The sequence below is a fragment of the Pogona vitticeps genome, chromosome 1, assembly GCF_051106095.1.
Source record: "Pogona vitticeps strain Pit_001003342236 chromosome 1, PviZW2.1, whole genome shotgun sequence".
Classification (NCBI taxonomy): domain Eukaryota; kingdom Metazoa; phylum Chordata; class Lepidosauria; order Squamata; family Agamidae; genus Pogona; species Pogona vitticeps.
The window spans coordinates 143,470,106-143,484,364 of record NC_135783.1 but is presented as its reverse complement, the minus strand read 5'-3'; positions in this window follow the sequence as shown (position 1 = coordinate 143,484,364).

The window sequence follows — 14,259 nt, the reverse complement described above, 5'->3', positions numbered from 1 at the left end:
TTTGTTTAGGAGGTGGTGCAAGATTACTAGGTACTGACTGTCTCTTAATCTCACTTGCTGTCTGACTGCCTCCCTCCCCCTTCCTTCCTTCCTTCCTTTGCTCACTCACTCACTCACATGCATGCCTATTTTGTAATTGTTACACAAATGTCTATCCCTTGTGAATTCTGACATTAGTCTTTAGCCATGAACTCTCAGGGAATCTGGTGACCCTGATTAGGACTCACAGATGATTGGGATAGTTCATATTTTCTGGTCCTACCACATTGGGCTGGTTCCATTATACTAGGAGCCTCCAGAGCTTGTAAACAGGAAGGCTACAGGGGAGAGTCCTGGGATTTAAAGAGAAAAAAGCCAGGCTTTTAAGGCCCTGAGAAGAATGAGAGGTTGAACAGTTTTACCCTCAACTGAGTACTATGGACACTGATAGAATGTGGGCCCAGGTTCTAGGGCCTCCTCTCTCTCTCTCTCTCTCTCTCTCTCTCTCTCTCTCTCTCTCTCTCAGTTCACCTTTTCTAAGGACTTCACATAGGAAAGGTGGATTTATTTTCCCCTTCCAAGGTCCATTGGCTTAGCAGGTGACATTCAGAAGACATTTAACCAGCATGTTGGCCTTAATTTCAAGATGATGGCTGGAAGTAAACCTGTTACAGTGGTGCCTCGCAAGACAAAAGTAATTCATTCCGCGAGTAGCACCGTCTAGCAAAATTTTCATCTTGCGAAAAGCGGTTTCCCATAGGAATGCATTGCAATGCATTCCTATGGGAAACCTCGCAAGACGAATGAATTATTTTCGTCTTGCGAGGCATCAGTCTTGCGGAAAAAATCGTCTTCTGAAGCATGGCCATAGAAGAAGCCGTCTTGCGAGTCACCCACACGATTGCAAAATGCTTTCATCTTGTGGGTTTTTTGTCCGGCGAGGCATTCGTCTTGCGAGGCACCACTGTATTTTATACAATGAATTTCACCTTGGCATTAAACAGCAGACCAGATCAATACCTGATCCCTTGTTCACTTAATGCTTGGTCACCTAAAAGTGTGCTGAATGGACCACTGGCCACCATCTTCCCACTGCGGATGGGAAGCTCTGGAGATGCTGTCCCAGAGACAGCTCCCTTTGCAGGTGCTTGTGAGAGTTTTGTCAGCTAAGGTACTGCATGTCTTTAAGATGGTTCAGACCACTGACTGGAGTAGCTTTCTGCAGAACTCCTGCTGGAAAATCAACTTTCCACCAGAGTAAGAGATATCTAAGCCATAATAGCCAAATCTGGAATTTCTTCATCCAAGCATAATTATAGCATGGCGCGCGCGCGCACACACACACACACACACACACACACACACACACACACACACACACACACACACACAAGCCAAAAAAAAAACAAACAAACAAAACCACCACCCACAGCAAAAAAGAGGCATAATCAAAACACTGGTACACTGTGCAAATCGAAATTGTGAAGCTCAGTTTCTCAGCACTGAACTCAACCATCTGAATTGGGCCCTACAGGCAAATGGCTACTCCAAAAATGAAATCACAAGAGCTGTCAAACCAAGAAAACAACACCGAACTGAAGAAGAAAAACAGCCACCCATAAATAAAGTATTTCTGACATACATCAAAGGGGTCACTGACTGCATGGGGAAACTTTTGAAAAAACACAACCTACAAACAGTATTCAAGCCCACTACAAAAATACAACAAATGTTATGGTCAGCAAAGGACAGAAGGGACCCCCTCACCACTGCAGGAGTATACTGGATACCTTGCAGTTGTGGCCAGGTATATATTGGAACCACAAAACGAATCATCCACACGAGAATCAAAGAACATGAGAGACACTGCAGATAAAACAATCAGAAAAATCTGCAGTAGCTGAACATGCCCTAAAACAAACTGGACAGGAAATTCTATTTCAAAATACTGAAATACTGGAGAACACCAGCAATCATTACCTCAGACTGCACAGGGAAGCCATTGAAATCCACAAGCACCAGCAGAACTTCAACAAAAAAGAAGGAAGTGTGAAGCTCAACAAAACTTGGCTCCCAGCTATCAAAAAAACAGCGTGAAAAAGGTCAACAAACTCTACCCAGCCACAAGGAAAGGGGATCACTACACACAAAAGACCAGCTAATGACACCCATCAACCACAGTGACAGATAATCACTTCTCCTTATCACAACACTACACCCACAACAAGACACACTAACCACCCATCTACAGAAAAAGACAAAAGCCCAGCTCATAGCCATAAATACTGCACTCCCAAGCCAACTACACCAGAGCACAGAGTGCTGTCCTCTGAAGATGCCGGCCACAGAGACTGGTGAAATGTTAGGAAGAACAACCTTCAGAACATGGCCAAAGAGCCCAAAAAACCCACAACAACCAACCAAACAAAAAACAAACAAACAAAAAACCCAACAACAACAACAAACAAACTCAAAATTTGAAAGTTTCTAAAAGCCTCTGTCTCTAAGCCAGCATGTGCCCAAAATGTGAGTGGAAATTCTTTGTTAGCCAGCTAGGAATAGACCCCAAATTATATATATTTACACTAAGGAACAAGATTGCAATTGTTGGCCCAAATCCTGTTGCTGAGCATAGTAAATCACATTAGAGCAGGCCCACTGAACCAGTGAATATTTGTTGAGTCAGCTTCTCTGTAAGTTCCATTGAATAGGATGGTAGGTCATAGTTAGAGTAGGCTCATTTGAATCAGTGGGAATCACAAAACGGTTGATCCATTATATTTCCATTGATTCAGTGTGCTTACTCTAGTGCAAAAGGATTTTTGCCATAGAGAGCAAAAGAACTTGATTTTCAATAGATATATATATATATGATATGCAAACATCTATATTGTACACAAATCTACAAACTGTTTTTTGGATCATGGGGCATTTTGAAGAAAACTACATTGTATTCTCTAAAATCGTCTCTAAGGCTATATTCCTTGGCATAATTCTAAGAAGAAAAATAAAAATGCAATTAAAGGGGACATAAATTTCAAAATGAAGCACAAATGCAATAACTGAGCTGGAGAGTTGGGTAAAGTAATAAAAGCAAGCCCAAAATGAAAAATTACAGTACAGCTTGTTTCAACTGTGCCAGCCCTAAGGACTACAAAAATCAATAAAGGGAACTAAAGAATCCAGAGGGCAAACAGGATGTCTGTGGAAATATACTAGAATTTCACAGAGGAAGTCACAGAGGAAGTTGCCAATAGCTCAGTCTTACAGTCAAGGTATAAAGCTTTAAAAGTTACCAAGAAGTTTTCCTAAGCAGAGATGCATGTATTTTGAGCACTGACAATAAATTTGTGACAGAGCACGAATAAAAGGAGTATCATTCAGCCCCACAAGATTTGATTACATTGGTGCCTCGACTTATGAACACCCCAACTTACAACCATTTCTAGTTACGACCAGATCCGGCCGCAAAATTTTGCTTTTACTTGTGACTGGAGCTTCCACTTACGAACAGGAAAAGGCAGGGGGAAAAGGCGGGAAATTAAAATTTCTAACTGTAGGTGGCGATAAGGCTCCTTCTTTGTAGCTCTTTCGCCCCAGCAGTTAGAGAGTGTGCGTCACTGTTGGAGGCTTGGGACTAAAATGTGTGTGTGTTTACAGGGAGGCTTCGGTCTGCCTTGTAATGTAAGGTGTTGTTTTCTGCTTTTAAAAAACTGTTCTGGTGTTTTTGCAGCGTAGTTTTCAGCTGGGGGGGTTATGTTTCTGTGCTGTGATGGGTCTTGGGGGGTTTGTTTGGTTTTTAGTTTTTTAGTTCCCCCCCCCATTTCCGATGGGTCTTGGGGGATTTGGTTGCTTTTTGGATTTTCCCCCTATTTCCAATGGGTCTTGGGGAGTTTGTTTGCTTTTTATTTCCCCCCCTTTCCAATCTTGCATGATCTGTTTGATCGCTTTTTCCTTTGTCTTGTTTGCATTTGCAATGGGTCTTGCATGGTTGATTGCTTTCCCCCCCCCTCCTTCGGCTGGAAGGGATTAAACACGTTTCTGACTGGTCTTGCAGTGTTGGGTTTTTTGTGATTTTTTTTCCTTTGGCTGGAATGGAGTAATTACATTTCAATGCATTCCAGTGAGAAATGGTGTTTCGACTTATGACCATTTCGAGTTACGACCATCTTCCTGAACCAATTAAGTTTGTAAGTTGAGGCACCACTGTACTGTTCTCTGAAACTGGTATTTATTGGCCCAAATCCTATTGCTTAATGTAGTAAATCACACTACAGTAGGCCTATTGGATGAATGAGGATTTGGTGAGTCAACTCCTCTGTAAATCCCCTTGATCCAAATGGACCTACTTTAGCTGTGTCTTGCTATGCCAAAGTAAATGGCAGGTAGAGCAGGCCTATTTGAATCAATGAAACTTGTGAAAGAGTTGCCTCACCAAATCCCCATTGATTCAATGATGTAAAGCAATTTACTACATTAAGCAATGGGATTTGGGCCACTGTAAGGTTAGATGAACATGGGATGTTTCATGTATTCGCGAAGGCTTTCATAGTTGTTGTGGGTTTTTCAGGCTCTTTGGCCGTGTTCTGAAGGTTGTTCTTCCTGATGTTTCACCAGTCTCTGTGGCCGGCATCTTCAGAGGACTGGAGTAGGAACTCTGTCAATGCTCTGTTGGTGTTTACAAACACCAACAGAGCAGACAGAGTTCCTACTCCAGACTGGTGAAACGTCAGGAAGAACAACCTTCAGAACACAGCCAAAGAGCCTGAAAAATCCACAACAACCATGGGATGTTTCACTTATTTTTTTATTTTAAAAATACAGCATAAATATAAATTATAAACATAACTCAAATATACAGTGTAACCCACACCCATCGGGAACATAAATTTGTGTGTGTGTGTGTGTATAAATATACATATATATATACATACATACATACATACATACATACATACATACATACATACATAAATAAATAAATAAATAAATAAATAAATAAATAAATAAATAAATAAATAAATAAGTGTGTGTGTGTGTGTGTTCTCATCAATACATTTCATCTTAATTTATATTACATGCCTGGTATCTTTCCAAAAATACAATGATTCTTGTGTTGGGGTATAACCTTTATGTTTTACAAGTATGTGCTCTATATAATGCTTCCAGATCCCATTAAAAATATTTTCTTTCAATAAATAATCCTTTTCAACTTTCAATTCACAAGTTAATTCATCATTAATAGCTAGATTCCACATCTCATTTTACCATTCTTCTGACTATTATTTTTCCAATTCCTTGCAAATATCAATCTAGCTGCTCTTAACACAGATGCAAGTAGGATCTTTGTTTGTAGTAGTGTCCTCCATCTCCAGATTTAAAATAATCTCTCTCTCTCTCTCTCTCTTTCTCTCCGTGTGTGTGCGTGTGTGTGTGTGTGTGTGTGTGTGAGAGAGAGAGAGAGAGAGAGAGAGAGAATCACAAACATTCTCAAATACTCTCAGCAATGTCAATAAGATTGCCAGCTGCTGTGAGATTTTTTGTTCCTACATAACAGTGAAAAGGCTAATAGTTTTTTTGTTTTTACCACCAGCAGCTTTGGAAGTTGGTTCCTTTTTTTAAAAAAAGTTCCATTTTGCACAAAATACAATTTTGCAGGAGGATTGGGACAGAGATGGAAAACAGAGAGTGAGATAAAGGCCTCTCCCCCCCCCAAAAAAAAAAAACCACACCAGGGTTTATGCAATTTGTGTTAAAAGGCATCAGAATTAGATGTGGGGACGAATAAAAAAGGATCACGATATTTGTGAAAAATTGCTGATTCATTAAATATTTGTCCCTTCATATTTGTCAGTCGCAGAGACCCCGATGAATACAAAGGGATGAATATTTTCCCATTTTTATTTGTCCCCCAGAGGAAGAGAGGGAAGGCTAGCCTTCCTGTTCTGCCATTGGGCCCACCAATGAGCTGCTTGGCGAGCTGATAAGCAGTCAGGCAGCCCCACAGCCAGATAACCCCCACAGCCTATCCCCCTCCCCATTCCACTCCCTACTTTAGCTGCTCCTGCCACCCACCACTGACCAGCACTGCCGTCGTCTACTTCTGCCCACTGCTGCTACCATCCATCGCCACCCACTGTGGTGGCCTCCGCAGCCATGGCTTGCCTTGAGGGAATCCAGGCTGCCCTTTGCAAAGATGGTGGCTGAGGCTTCTTTTAGGGCAGGGAAGTTACAGCTGCCATCTTTGCAAAGGGCAGCCTGGATTCCCTTAACCTGCTTTAAAAGAATCCAGGCTGCCCTTTGCAAAGATGGCGGCTACAGCTTATATTAGGCAGGGAAGCTGTAGCCACCATCTTTTCAAAGAGCAGCCTAAGTTCCCTTAAGGCAGACCATAGCGGCGAGGCCATCACAGCAAGCAGTGCTGTATGGTGGTGGTGGTGGTGGCGGCAGCAGTAGCAGCAGTGGTGGCAATAGCGCAGATTGCAGCAGCCAAGGTAGGAAAGTCACAGGGGTAGTGGGAAGGGGGGCAGGGGAGCAGGGGAGCAGACTGTGGGGTGGATGGTCAGCTTTTTTTAAGACAGCCTCCAGCTGTCTACCCCCCCCCCACAAACCAACAAATAAATTTGTGTTTCATTGGGTCATGGGGAGGAGATTCATGCTTCATCAACTTTGACAGTTCATGAAGCAGGACAACTCACCAAAATGGCGATTCGTCCCCATCTCTTTTCAGAATTCTTTCTCTTTGAAAAGCGAAGTGCACAGACATGTACATCGCAAGCACAGGAGGTCATGTTATTTGTTACAAAAGGTTCCAACTACTCATCTAGTGTTTCAAATGCTTAAATAAAGCAGCATCTATCCTAATATGGGGCCATTTGCACCACTGCAAGTGTCACAATTTTGTGTAAGTAAATGGCCAATTTTGTAGGCATAAAAATGGAATCTTAGCACAAAACATCAATCTTGCTAATGTAAGAACTCCATTGAAAACCTGTAGTAAACCCTACCAACTTTGCTGGCATGTAGGATACTATAGGTGATTAGAATAATGCAGTTTTTGAAGAGGTTGCTGTGTTAGTCTGTGCTAGGATGTCAGGCAAAAACAAAAGAAAAATAAGGAAGACAAAATTGGTGTGCCACCTTTAAGACTAACGGTTAAGACTAATTGTTTTAATGTGAGTTTTCATGCACAAGTGCACTTCCTCAGATACAGAATAATCTAATTGTCATTGCCTGAGAGGATGAGAGAAGCAAGACTTTGCATCTTTGAAGTGGGCAACCCTAGTAAAACATTCACAGTGATTAGAAGAAAGAGCTGCCACTCACCTGGCTTCCACTCCCTCCCTCATCTCTCCACCCAAGTGTTTTTCTCATGCGCAGAGCCCCTTTCAGTTTCAAAGAACATGCTGTCAGTGACTCTCTGTCCTCTGGATCCAGACTAGTAATGAAAATGCAGGCCTGTTCAAATTCAGATTCACTCTCATTTCAACAGGATGCCTGTCTGAATCAGCTTGATTTGGTTCAGGATTTAAGCATTGTCTGATTGAAGTGCGACCCTACTGTGCATTATCCTGTTTCTGAGGAACTTACCATGCTTTTCATGTGAACATCAATAATAGGATTGATATATTTTTTTAATGATTTGTTATTCTCAGGGGAACAAAATATAAAAGATATGATATTTGCAACATGTGCAATTTCTCGGGGGGGCCTTTATTGATCGTTTTTATATTAAAACCAGCTGGAGATCAAAATATGCAATGCAGAAGAAAACAGAGGCAGATGGATAGTAGTAAAACAGAGGTATACTGAGAGAAATTAAAACAGTCCTAAGTATACAAACATAAACAAAACGAGAAAGGTAGGAAAAAAATGATGAAAGATGGATAGCCATTGCCCTTGAACATGATTCAGGAATATAGCGCATAAGGGAAGGCAGTTGAAAGATTAGGGGGAAAGAGGCATGTTGATTGAGTCTTGAACCCACCTCTCACCCTCAGTATCCCATCTCACTCACTGCAGGTTTTAAAAGAAATAGCATCCTGTCAAGAATCCTTTAGCTGTAGATTTCCTGCTTCAGCAGAGAGTTAGCTTGAGATCTTTGGGGTCCCTTGTAGCACTACAATGCTACTATTCTACCTGAATTCTAGTAACCCTGGACATTTGCAATGTTATTTGGCTTATACAATCCTGATTTGACATTTTTTTCATATTGTGTTTATGACTATGGCCAAAAAAGATTGAGAATGGCTTGTCTAGTTGATGTTATTCAGTCAGATTTTGCATTATACTCCCTAAGTGCTTGTGCAATTTCCTCTAAATTTGTTATGCCAAGAGTGTCATGTCAAGAAAAATTATCCATTTCATTAGAAACAGCAGCACCCTGTGTTTGTCCTCACTAGATGATTCAATACCTTATGTCCTGGGGAATTTCATCTATCTTATTTATTTTATTTAATTATTTATTTATTTGATTTATATCCCGCCCATCTGATAAATCTATACCACTCTGAGCGGCTTTTCCTTTTGGGGCCATCTTGTCATATGGTTTTGAAATCATCAACACCACTGTCTGTTCAGTACTAACAAGAATTAGCTGCAGTGTCACTACCATTGTTTACAAATGATTCTCTACAAGTGTAAATTCCCGCTATTGCTGCCCAGCAGCTGCCATTTAGAAATGCCTCTGCCACCATCACCATTGAAACTACCAATTCTCTTCTGCTGGTTCAGCTTTTAGGTTTTAGAGCAGGGGTCTCAAACATGCAGCCTGGGGGCCATTTGTGGCCCCCCAGATGATAGTTTGTGGCCCTCACCTTGCCTGCCCCCCCAAAGTGCCCACACATCCTCTGCTGTCAAGAGTAAAAAAAAAAGCCTTGCCTCGCTCGCCGGCTCTCTCCCAAGACAGCACCTCTTGCACCCTCCATCCAGAACTGCAGCCTGCCAGCCAGCCTACCTGTCTGTCGGCTAAGGAAACTCCTGGGCGGCTTCCTCGGGCTCTTGCTCCGCTTGGTGGAAAATCTGATGCGGCCCAGCCTCACCCAGACTCTGCCTCTAGCGACCCCCAGGTAAATTGAGTTTAAAACCCCTGTCTTAGAGGCAATGGGTATGTTTTAATCTGGTGTTTGAGCTGAAAACATTCTACTTTGGGAGACCCTTCTATAACTCAGGGGTCCAGCCATCTCAGTAACCAAGCTCTCAGTAACCCTGCCACACTCGAAACTCTCATTATGATGTGCAATCAAAAGGAGGAATTTTGTCTTTACTGTTATTAGATGGTTATTACTACTGCCAGGGTGTGGACTCACCTCCCTCTATTACCATCTCTACACAAGAATTGGAGGTTGTTCATGATTTTGTGTACCTTATCTCAATGATCTCTGACACCATCTCTCTAGATGTCAAGCTGGATTGCATTGGCAAAGCAGCTACCATGTTTTCTAGACTCACAAAGAGAGTACGGCTGAATAGGAAGCTGACGGCATATATCAAGATCCAGGTCTATAGAGCTTGTGTTCTGAGTACATTCCAGTACTGCAGTGAGTCCAGGACCCTTTGTGCATGGCAGGAGAGGAAGTTGAACATGTTCCATATGTGTTGTCTCTGACACATTTTTGGTATCACCTGGCAGGACAAAGTTCCAAATAGAGTAGTCTTACATCAAGCAGGAACTTTTAGCATGTATACATTACTGAAACAGTGATGTCTATGTTGGCTCGGGCCTGTTGTGAGAATGGCTGATGGTCGGATTCCAAAAGATCTCCTGTATGTAGAATTAGTGCAGGGAAATTGTCCCAGAAGGAGACCACATCTGCGATACAAGGATATCTGTAAGCGGGATCTGAAGGCCTTAGGAATGGACCTCAACAGATGGGAAACCCTGACATCTGAGTGTTCAGCCTGGAGGCAGGTGGTGCATCACGGCCTCTCCCAATTTGAAGAGACCCTTGTCCAGCAGGCCGAGTCAAAGAGGCAGTTCCGAAACCAGCAAAATCAGGGAGCTGGACAGGGGGCAGACTGGATTTGTCCTCAGTGTGGAAGGGATTTTCACTCTCGATTTGGCCTTCTCAGCCACACTAGATGCTGTTCCAAGTCCTCCATTCAGAGCACAATACCATAGTCTCTCGAGACTGAAGGATGCCTACTATACTACTGCCAATGATGCTTAGCTTTCAAAAACAAAAAAACCACTTGCTTTTGAACATAAAAAAGAGAGGTGCCAACATCATATCACCTACATACAAACAAATACATACTAAGTCACATCCAGAATACCAGGTATACCTCTGGACATCCCATCCAAAAAAAAAAATGATCTGGTAGATCTGGTAGACCAATCAAATTAATTTGAAAACTTGAGCAAGTGTTCTATGAAGAAAGATTACAAAGTTTGGGGTTGTTTAGTTTAGAAGAAAGTGATTAATCGGAGGGTTAATAGAGGTGGATAAAATTATACAAGATGTGGAAAATAACAGAGGGAGAAGCTTTTCTCCCTTTCGCACCATACCAGACCCATCACTATCCATTGAAGGTGAACGATGAGAGATTCAGAACAAATGACAGGAAGTACACGTTGCTCTGCTAAAACGGTGGAATTCATTTCCACATGATGTAATGATGGCTTCCAACAGGTACAAATTCAGAGGGGGATTAGATAAAGTAATAGAGGGCCATCAGCAGCTAATAGTCAAAATAGCCTTATATCACCTGCAATATCAGAGGCTGTATACTTCAGTATATCAGTTGCTGGGCAACGGGAGATTGAAAGAAGTGGGTGGAGAGAAAGATTAAACAGAGCACCAGGATTAGGGGGTAAGACTATTGGGTTTCTAAGCCAGGCAAAACCGAGGACTTTTGTAACTTTAAATATGAAGAAATAAATTGTCAGCTAAAAGTTGATCTAGAATGGAATAAAATACATCTCCCCATCTCATTTTGGCTTAGCATCTGTGACAAGTCTTCAAAATTTGAAAGAGCCTTCTTACAAAATTTCCCATTGCTTTCTACATGACTCAGGCTGACTTTGAACAATCTGTTCAACTGCTTGGCTGCCCTCTTCCATCTTACAGAAAGCAAGATCATTTTTTTTTAAAAAAAAATCCTGTCTGTGTTAACCTCTCCACATCTACCAAAACCATGCAACTGGAAGTATTAGTATTAGGAAGTATTAGATAGGGTTGTCTTTGTGAAATGCAGGGATGAAAAACACTTTCAGAATGGCATTAGGTAAAGGTTCCCCTTGAAATTTAGTCCAGTCATGTTCAACCCTAGGGCACGGTGTTTCCAAGCCATCGAGCCAGCATTTGTCCGAAGAAAGTTTCCGTGGTCACGTGGCCAGCACGACTAGACACAGAATGCCATTACCTTTCCACCAAGGTGGTCCCTATTTATCTCTTCGCATTTTTACAAGCTTTCGAACTGCTAGGTTGGCAGGAGCTGGGACAAGCAATGGGAGCTCACTCTGTCTCATGGATTTGATCTTACGACTGCTGGTCTTCTGACCTTGCAGCACAGAGGCTTCTGCGGTTTAACCTGCAGCACCACCACATCCCTTGAATGGCATTACCTGAACAATATTTACTACTTGAACAATAATACTTCCATTCTTACCTGTTTTTCCCCCTTAGGTTTTGCTCATATGCTTTCCTCTGTCTCTAACACACACACACACACACACACACACACACACACACACACACACACACACACACACTTATTGTGAGGATGAGTAAAAGTGTTGGGGAACACTTCCCCTCACAGAGCGAGGTGGATTTTACGAAGTCTTAATAATCATTTTAAGTAAACCTTCTAAGTCAATTTGGGGGGGGGGGGGAGAGTATGTCTTACAAATGCACCAAGCATGTCATCAAAGTGAGCTAACTCACCAATTAACTTTTACATGTGGAACAAAGGGCATTACATAGTATTGTAACAAGAACTCCGATTGATGTGTGTCTGCCTTCTGTGAACAAGGGATCACATTAAATATAGCTGATGTGGAGTGTTTTCCACTGGATTCCCATTATTCAATCACCTATCTGAAAGTGTTTTGCCTTTCCTCCTTAGGGGAGTTCAAAAGTCGCTTCCAATGTACAAATAATTTTGTAGAGTGTTTGTGATGAAAAGAAGCTACGACTGTAATAGTAGGGGGTGGACAGAAAATATAATTTTAACGAAAGCAATTTCTTATGCCATTTTGCCTAGCACTCCTGCTGTCAGCCAGGGGAAAAACCATTTTACATAAAGCCTGCAGTTTCTGGGTCAATAGCCTCGTGCAAGTGGCCATTTATGCACAGAGGTTTCTCTGTAGCTGAGAGCTACTTTGCCCTATGCAACTGTGCTCTCTCCAGTGGCTGCAAATCTTCAGTAGAAATATTGTAATATCCCCAGACACTGAGACTGGAAACTTTACTTCTTTAGATTAGAGCTTCCAGAAATCATCAGCCAACATAGTCAAAGGCCTGCTTCTGGGGGGATAGTCTTCCAACACACAATCACTCTGGGTTCAGTTGTAGGACTAAGTCATCTGTCAGTCCTATCTAATGCATATACAGTGGTGCCTCGCTTAACGAGTGCACCGTTTAACGAAAAATCCGTATAGCGATCCCTTTTTGGGGATCGCTATACGGATCAGCCCCAATCGCCGCACTCGCTTTGCGACGATTGGGGCTCCGGCGGCCATTTTGGAGCTGCCGAACAGCTGATCGGCGGCTCCAAAATGGCCGCCGCATGACCCGAAATGGCCCCTATCAGCGTTTTCGCGCCCTCCCCTTGCTTAGGGAGGTCGCGAAAACGCTGATAGGGGCCATTTCGGGTCATCCGGCGGCCATTTTGGAGCCGCCGATCAGCTGATCGGCGGCTCCAAAATGGCCGCCGGAGCGAAAACATCGCTGGAGGGGGTAAGTTTACACACTTATTGGAACGCATTAAACTAAGTTTAATGCGTTCCAATAGGTTTTCCTGCCCCGCACAGCGATGTTTTCGTATAGCGAAGGTTAATCCGGAACGGATTAACCTCGCTATACGGGGCACCACTGTATATATATATAGAAATGAAAGGAGTGTGAGCTACAGCTAACTTAAATCCCATTGATTTCAAATATAATTTCTTGCTTGTTTGGTGAGATTGTAAGATTTTTCCCCCCTGTCATTTGTGACATGAGTTTTTGCATTGGTGAGACCCATTTTTGCTCAAATTGCATGATCGCACAAAAATAAGCTAGCTGCTGCCTCGTTATATGGACCCTTAAAAAGCAGAAGCATTGAATTGGTTGAGTGTGTCTTTTGATCATTCAGCCAGTCTCCCTGTGCTTGCTGTATCTGTTCTTTGCTTCACAAGGGGAAAGAACAATAGTTCTGAACAGACACATCTCATGAGAAATGGGAGGCAGGAAGGTGACTATCAACAGGTCGGTTAATATGTTAACTTGACATATTAAGACAACCAATCTAAACCCAGAATGAGAAATGTAGCCAAAATTCTTCACATCTTTGTAGATAGGATTAACACTGGATTTAAGTCACTAAGGCCATGAATCCAGACTTCCAAGAAGAGGCGTTATGACAACTCAAGAGAAACTTCTCTAGTGATGATGAAGAATTTCATTTGGTTTGCATTTAATAAGAAATTCCTCATTTCCCACATCCTGGCTCTGTACATGATTTATAATATTCCTTCAGTATTCTCATTTCTCAGACTGTTGTTAGGCAATTTACCAAATACGAAAAAAAGTTTACAAAAATAGCACATGTTTAATGGGAAACAACCCATAATGGGGAGGAGGAATAGCCACTGATTTGACAGCAAGAGATGTAGGAAACAGCAAACGATGGAGGAAACATGGAAGAACCCAATGCTTTTGATTGATTCCTTTGTTACAATCAGCAGATCCAGTAGCCAATGTTTTTGTAATCTTCTCTTTTGTTCAGGCAAAGCATTTGGATTTCAGAGGTTTTCTTTTGGAAGCCTGTTTCTTATTTTCCCCGTGAGTGATAACCCGAAAGTCCCATCTCTAGCAGTTAGCAGAAATGGAGGGATCTGGAACAAAGATGACACTGACTGGTAGAAATTTCTCTTACCTCTAGATCAGCAAGTGATAATTAGCTATAGAGGAAGGGGAGAGCAATCGATATACTGCAATTCAGAGAACCAAAGAGATAGATGTCCAGTGAATGGCAGTCAGTAGACTGATAGAGTCAGGAGGCTTGGGTTTGAATCCCTGTTTAGCCATGGAAGCTCACTGGTGGTTTGGAACAGGTAAGAACACTCGTTATACATCC